The sequence below is a fragment of the Castanea sativa genome, chromosome 9 (assembly GCF_040712315.1).
Source record: "Castanea sativa cultivar Marrone di Chiusa Pesio chromosome 9, ASM4071231v1".
In the NCBI taxonomy this organism is placed as follows: domain Eukaryota; kingdom Viridiplantae; phylum Streptophyta; class Magnoliopsida; order Fagales; family Fagaceae; genus Castanea; species Castanea sativa.
Window position 1 is genome coordinate 36,782,752 of NC_134021.1, and position 8,047 is coordinate 36,790,798.

Genomic DNA, 8,047 nt, shown 5'->3' on the forward strand with positions numbered 1-8,047 from the left:
AGACTTTGACCGGAAAAACCATAACCTTGGAGGTTGAAAGCTCAGCCACTATTGACAATGTCAAGGCTAAGATACAAGACAAGGAAAGTATCCCACCAGACCAACAATGGCTTATCTTTGCAGGAAAGCAACTTGAAGATGGAAGGAGTCTTGAATATTTCTATGTTGGTGCTTTTGGGTTTTTGTCTATCTGTTATCAGTTTACTTGCCATTGTTTAATGGCTCCTAATATGTTCTAAACTTGCTTTAATTTAGTATTGTTTGGTTATGGTCGTGGTATCTTAAACTCGTTGAATGGCCTTATATTGGTCATTTTATTAAGTAATTTAAATAAAGTTTATTTTTTCGTGTATCATTTTATTGTTCTTTATTATTTAGTTTTTGCTGGTTTAGACTTTAGAATTTCATCTTTGTTTGTCATGTGTGATTAGCTCAATTCTGCCTACCAACAATACAAAAACAAATGATATTACATAAAAGAAGTTTGGGCGGCTTCACTTATGGTCCCCACAAACAAATTTCCATAATGTTAATGGTATTTTCAACCACACCAAAAATACTAATTGTGACAAAAATAATAGTCACCATAATCAGTTATGGTTCGCACATATCGATGTTGTGATACTGTCACGAACCTCTTTCATCTCAGGTTCGTCCAAGATTGAGATCATATGTGCCACGGGATCATAATGACCACTCTCACTAGGTCCAAATGTGCCCCCTGTAGATCTGAAATGTTCAATGTCATTGTTTATCTCATGTGCTCTAATGAAATTGTGAAGAACCATTGTAGCAACAATGATGTACGATTGAGTGCGTATATGAAATTGTGGCATACTTCTCAAAATTTTTCACTTATTCTTCCAAACTCCAAAAGTTCATTCTATGACCGAACGGAGTGATGAATGGAGATAATTAAATCTCTCCTCTGGACGATGCAGCACTTCATGAGGCTAAAATTCGGGGATGTGGTACCTTTCCCCCTTATATGGTGCAAGGAACCCTTTCTTCATAGGGTACCCTGAGTCAACTAGATAATACTTTCCTGCAAATGAACACGTTTAATACATTAGCATTTTCACTACATTAGTACATACTTTAATACTGTAATTAAATTACATATTTACAAACCAGCTGGAGCTTTTGGGAAGTTGTAACTCTCATTGTTGAGGCAGCTAAAAAAAATCCTCGTATCATGCGCTGACCCTTCCCATCCAACACATGCGAATGTGAACTTCATATCAAAGTCACATGTGCACATGCAATTTGTTGTGGTGATCCCCTTCCTGCCATAGTACGGGTGTTGCTCATCAACTGGTACGACCACGGGGACGTGGACCCCATCAATCGCACCAATGCAACCCTAACCATTGCCACAAAAATTAATCCATGTGAAATGAAATACGTGATATGAACATAAAGATAATTTTAATAAAATAGAGTCAAGATACGAAATTCACAAAGTACCTTGAAATGTGGCCAATATTGACTTGAATGCTGAATATGCTTTGGCACGTCCCAAAATGTGCGATCAGCAGGCTTGATAATGTCCACTGCCATAACGGTAGGGGTGGCAATTCGTGTTCGCATGTCGGGTTCATGTCGTGTCAACTCATACATATCCGACTATATGGGTCAACACTAACCCGACATGTTTGTTAAACGGGTCAAGATTCCTCAACCCTAACACCACCCATTTATTAAACGGGTCAGTCGTGTCGACCTGTTTATCCGATTTTATCAAAATGAAGAAAAATATTTATGGAAAAATAAGCAAATAAATATTTTAAATATAAAATTCAAAACTAATGAGTAATTATATCACAAATAATCATTCAAAACTAAAGCATATTTCAATATCATAAATAATCAATCACAATACGTCAAAGAAAATAAACTACAACAACTAATAAGTTTATATACTTATAGTTTGAATGGTATATTAGTAAAATTTCATTTAATTAAACGGGTCAGACGGGTTAAACGGGTTCTATAAGTTGAACCCTAATCCAACCCGTTTATCAAACGGGTTAGTCGTGTCAACCCGAATATGACACGAACCCATTAAGCCTCAATCCATAACCTGCTAATTTCGTGTCGTGTCGTGTCGGGTTCGCGAGTCGTGTCCAATTTTGCCACCCCTACATAACGGTGGCTAACAATGTAACTACCTTAACCACGTGTCGATGCACTGTCTCACCTGAGTGCTAAAATCTATCCTGCACTAATCTGTTACCCTCAGCATGACCAAGTACCACCAATGTCATTGCTAGAGACTCTTCCAAGCAAACTCTTCTGGTACCGTTATATCCATACTGGCGCAATGTATTACACAATTGTCGAAACACATGGCTTGACATTCTAAAATGTCTTCGACATTTCTCAGGATTTCCAGTTAATGTATACAATACCCATTCATACCCTATTTGTATATTCGTATGCAATGGTACTTTGGTCATATAGGTCTCCACATAAACTGCACATGCGCACTCGGCTAGATATGCTGCGAGTACAATGTCGTCGCTCATGTCGAAGTCATTGTCCCTGCATATTTTACTGACTTCAATTGCATGTACAAATACTAAAAACAAAAATTGTTAAACGTTATTGAAACTTTATTACTACTAGGGTCAAACTATGGTGGTACCAATTAATTAACAATCCAAATCGTATCCAAGATTTATACAAATTGTATATTCACATCTACAGAGGAAACTACAGAAATTCACTGGTGCTGGGAATCAGATGAGTCGTTTAGCAAATCCATCCTTTTGTATACCTTGAGACTGCTTTACAGCTAGTGAACAATGGTCTAAAAGATATTGAGCTTAAAATTCAGAGCCTTGAAATACGGAAGAATTATTGGTGCAGATATCGAGCTTAAACTCCCTTTACATTTCCAAAATCAACGTTGCTACATAAATGAAGGTTCTTTATTGGTGCAGATAGAAGTTAGAAGAATTATTTAAATACTTTGACATATTACATAAAAACAAAATGACTCATACATGTATGTGCAATTGTTAAAATTTTCATTTCTTTTTGAGTCAACAAACCCACAAATTCCACACCTTAACAAGTTCAACATAGAAATACCACCAGACATTTGCAGGTTTTTTTAATCAATTTTCAATTCACAGAACAGCTCCATTAGAACCACTTTCTCCAAACTCAGATCCAAATTACACACACCTATGTATATATTAAAAAGATACAAAATTTAGGCAAATCTCATTTCCAAAATGGGCTATATGTATAAAAAAAAAATCAAAATTTAAACAAATCCCACAAATCAACTAAAATTTAAAAAAATAAAGAAACTCTAGTAAAGGGGTGTTGCCTATATCAATTAGTGCTGCCTTATGCTCTTCGTTACCTTAAGCTCCATTTGGTGTGTTTATTACCTTACCAATTAAAAGAACTCCAAAAAGAACAGGACAACAAAACCCATCTCTTTTAATGCAAAATCAAACAAACAAAGACTTTGGCATAACTAGAGTTTAAACAAGAAGATAATAAGCCAGAATCTTTTTTTTTCCCTTTACTTTACATTTTAGTAGGCCTACAAGAAATAAGTACATATTGCAAGAATATGGTCAGGTTTTACTTGACTAACAAACTTGAATATGCCCTTATCTTTAAAAGTTGTAACTCTCATTTGCTCCACTCGCTGTCTACTAAAGAAACTCTAGAAAATTTTACAGTGTGTAGGTGGCTCTAAGAATCAAACTAGGGTTTTGGGTTTCACTTGCAAAATTTAAACCAACCTGCATCACCTAAAGAATCCTTTTTGCTCGTTTATAAATAATAATAATAAAAAAATTAAAAAATAGGGGAATGACTAAAAACTGTCTACACTAATCAGACAACATTTGCAGAGCAGAAGAAAACCATACCCGGAGGTCAGTACTTACACTCCTGCTGCATTAATTCTTCTCATTTGACAGCAATTTAAAAAACACCTAGAGATCTTATCCCCTTCTATAACCACCATGTAACACACTAGCTCTTTCGAAAACATTAATAGATTTCATGATCTAACCCCCCCAAAACAACTTCACAACTTAGAAGAATTATTGCTTCCTTGCTGGCTCAAAAGATGCTCTGTTTTAGAGGGAACCAGAAGACCTGAGTAGAAAAGTGATACATCACACCAGCCTATCCCTCCACATAATAGTACATCCCTATCTTTTCCACTAGCTTTAATTTTCAGTTAATTTCTCTTGCATAATTACCTTGATCACATATCACCAATTAAACATACACAACAAATTATACACCAATAAGATTTAACCAATAACATGGGCTTCTTACATCAGGTTTACAATTAACAAATGCCAATAGACATATACAGCAAACAAGCATAGATGTTTTGCACATTATTCTATAAATACTTATAAAAATATGAAGAGGGTATCCAAGCAAGCCCATTATTATCACACTCAAAATCATGCCTAAAGATATATCATAAACAAAATTAAAATAAGAAATATATGAGTAGAGCTGTTAGGTAAAAGAAACCTACATACCTTCCATGTGGTGAAGAGTTATATAGTTGTGGGAAGGATCAAGCTTTGAGGACTTAACTATGCCCAAAAAAAAATGTCTAAAAGGTTATTAGTATTAGAACATATGGAAAAATAAAAAATAACAAACTATAGAGTGTTTTACAAGGAAGTATTGAACAAAACACAACATTATCTATTGTCAAGACCTGCCATACTTTAAACAAAAACCTTTAAAAAAATAAAGAAAAAGTTTTACTAGTTTCAAAACTCACCAGTAAAAAAGAAAATGCAACAAACAAAGGAACATGTAAGCATAATAAAAGGGAAGAGGTAAGCATACACTACACATGACAATTAATTGGTAACCATTGTCTTACATACACACTCATGGTAAGCAGTAGTTTCTACCAATAAAAACAACAGAAATAAAACATAGTGCAACAAGTACAACACTTAAAAAACGATTACTACACCAATCCTATTGAGACAATCCCCTTTCCTTCACTAAAAATGAAATTCAGGGTGCCTTTGGTACTCATTTTGTAGCCACTTCAACTGGATGTCCTTGTCATCGCAAAGTGCTGCAAACATGTGCCTACCCTTCTCTTTTTCCATGAAGTAGATGGTGCTGAACAGATGAAGGTAATGACCCGAGTGCACCTCGTGAAGACTTAACACCATGTCCAGAATTGCTTTAACTTGAGTAGTTGCTGTGGAAGCAAGTGGTGTACGGGTGCTTACACTTCTACTTTCAAAAAAAACCTCTTAGATGCTCTTCAATGAGTCGGACATCTCTTGCACAACTGAACGCTTTTTTTTATTTTTTTATTTCTTGTAAATTGGCTTGAAAAGGTGGACACTGGTTGCCAAGCCTTTCCCCTTAGTCATTGTCGGTCCTGCCCTCGAAAATGATGGACCTTCAACCTCCATTGCATCAACATTTACAAAGGGTTCACATTGGGGGTCAACAAATTTTGTGCTATCAGCGGAGTTCCCAGACCCTTCGGTGGTTGCCTTTGGCATTTGAGCACTTGTGCAAAATGCATTTTTCCCCGTTGCAACCATGCCTCCATACATGATGTTTATCAAATCACGATTCGGCAAACGTTTATTTTTGAAGGTTTTTGCAGTGGGACATTCCTACATGTGGAGAAACAGTAGTTAGAACACAATAATATAGTTGTAGACAGTAAAGTATTTCACAATCATCTAAAGTGAACTAACCGCAATCTTTCGGGTCCACCACTCATCACTGGCCTGAAGCAGCCCAGTGCCAGCATCATAACCCAACCCAGTCTCATTGTCAAAACACTCGTTATACTGCCTCCACCCTTTTTTTCAGATGATCCCATTTGTTTTTAATCTGCAGGTAAGTCACCACTTTTCCTATGTTACCCAACTCAGATATCACTGCATCAACCCCAATTTTGGTCAGAAATCCTCCGTTCCTCTGGCCTTGTAGGACTTGAGCAGCACAGAACTCACAAAAAGCTTGTAGTTCCTTAAGGTCTTTCCAGTAAGCTCTCGGATCATTACTACCACCATCCTTCAATTTCTCCTTAACCATTTTTGCTACAACTTCCTTCTATACTCATTGAGGCATTTGAACAAACAGTTTGTGTGCATATGATATAATCAGTTAGGCATGATAGCCATGAAAAATGCAAAGTGAAATCACATACATCCAAATACAACAGAGGCAGGAAGAGAATTTACATGTGGTATTACATGAAGGATCAAGAAACCCACAATATAACCACACACAAAAGAATCACATGGGGACGATGAAACCAAACACCACACACAATCGTTGAACACAAAAAAAAAACCACAGATTGATGAAGCCTCATGGATCACAATATAACCACACCAACACATGAGAGAGCATGAGGAGTTAGACACAACTTACCCGTGAATGCAGAGACCCACAGTGGCGGCAACGATGTCCCAAGCGGAGAGAAGGTTCGCTCGCACGAAGGAAGAATAGAGGGGGTTTTTTTGAGGTGTTCCGCGTAATGGGTTTTCTACCGTGTGCGCTCTGTTTTGATGGTTTTGTGGTTGGTGGGTAGGTGCAATTCATTGAAGATGATTCGGACGGAGCATTGAAGAGCTTTGAAGCCATTACTGACACGGTAGTTGGGAGAAAAGAAGAAAGCTGAAGAAGAGAAAAAAGATCCGTTGAACAGAGAAAACTCCACACCGTTTTGATCAGATGGAGCTGTGCTTGTGCAATGGAAAAATGGAAGCTGTGCGCACCGTCTCGCTTGTGAACATAACACGCTCGCCTTGGACATTTTTTAATGAAACGGTGCGTCTCATTGTTTCAGCTCTTTCAAATGAATTTTGTTGGCTTTGAAGGTGTCCATGAACAGTAGCGCACACGCGTTTTTTGTTTAATGAAACGGTGTGTTGTTGATTTGTTTCAGCTCTTTTCATCCCGCGTTTCCCCTCAACGTTTTTGTTCTACTGTACAGCTCCCAGCAATTCACAAATGCAAAACGCACAGACGCAGCATTAATTTGGATCCAAACGCTCTCTAAGATACAATTATCCACCAACAAAAACAAAGAAAAAAACACACAAAATAATATTGTTTTTTAATAATAAGGTGACTAGGATTTTTTATTTTTTTATTTTATGTTTAAGCTTTTTTTTTTGTTAAGTTTTCCAGGGTTGGATGGTTGCATGCTAGTTGAGCTAAGTTGACTAGACATTTTATGTTTAAATGCCGATGCCACATTGGCATTTTTTAAATTTGCACAGTGGCCTTTCTATGTTGTTCATTTTTCATTTATAAAACTGACGATTCATGATAAGAAGAGAAATCTGTGTATACTACCTATGTTTTATATGTGAAATGAGTAAAGGATTGACTTCTGTCCTTTTGCTTGGCATTTGTTAGCCGCTATAGCGATCCGAGTCCTCAACCGAAGCAAACCCATCAATGCAGGCAATATGAAAGGAGAGCCTTAAGCCTGACAACTAAAATCGGGAAAATTTTGTATTTTGAAAGAAGATATGATTTGACGTTTCTGCGCCTGTGGCTTGAGTGTCAGGCTAGTTTTTTGTAGCCCTGAAATGTCTTAGGCCCCTTTTCTTACTCTTGTACTTTTTTCATTATTATAATAAAATTCTACCATTTCAATCCCAAAAAAAAAAAAATGCCAATGTGGCATTTTAAAAATCTATTAACCTGGTAAGACCATGTGGCATTTTAAAAAATAAAAACAATTTTTTTATTAATCAATTTTAAAGAAAGAAGGAAAAGATTTAAAAAAAAAAAAAAAAAAAAACAATCTCAGCCCCACATCCAATCCCTAACGTAAGTACTCAACATCGAGAACAAGATCAACAACAACAAAAATTGCAAAACTAGTCTTAACACCCAGAGTCTCATCCCCAAACCCTAGCCCACAAACCAGTCAACAAGCTTTGTACTCACATTGACCAAACTTCCCCAGCTCCTCCTTAGATGACATCAAGCTTCTAGTTGGGTTCCTCAATCTCGGTCATTGCCGCCGCCCCTCACCACTTTCACC

General features: G+C 36.8%; 1 pseudogene; it reads right to left on the reverse strand.

Annotated features, from left to right (window-relative positions):
• Nucleotides 1-5,012: 5,012 nt before the first annotated feature.
• LOC142609791 (L10-interacting MYB domain-containing protein-like) lies at nucleotides 5,013-6,630 on the reverse strand (annotated as a pseudogene).
• Nucleotides 6,631-8,047: the final 1,417 nt, after the last annotated feature.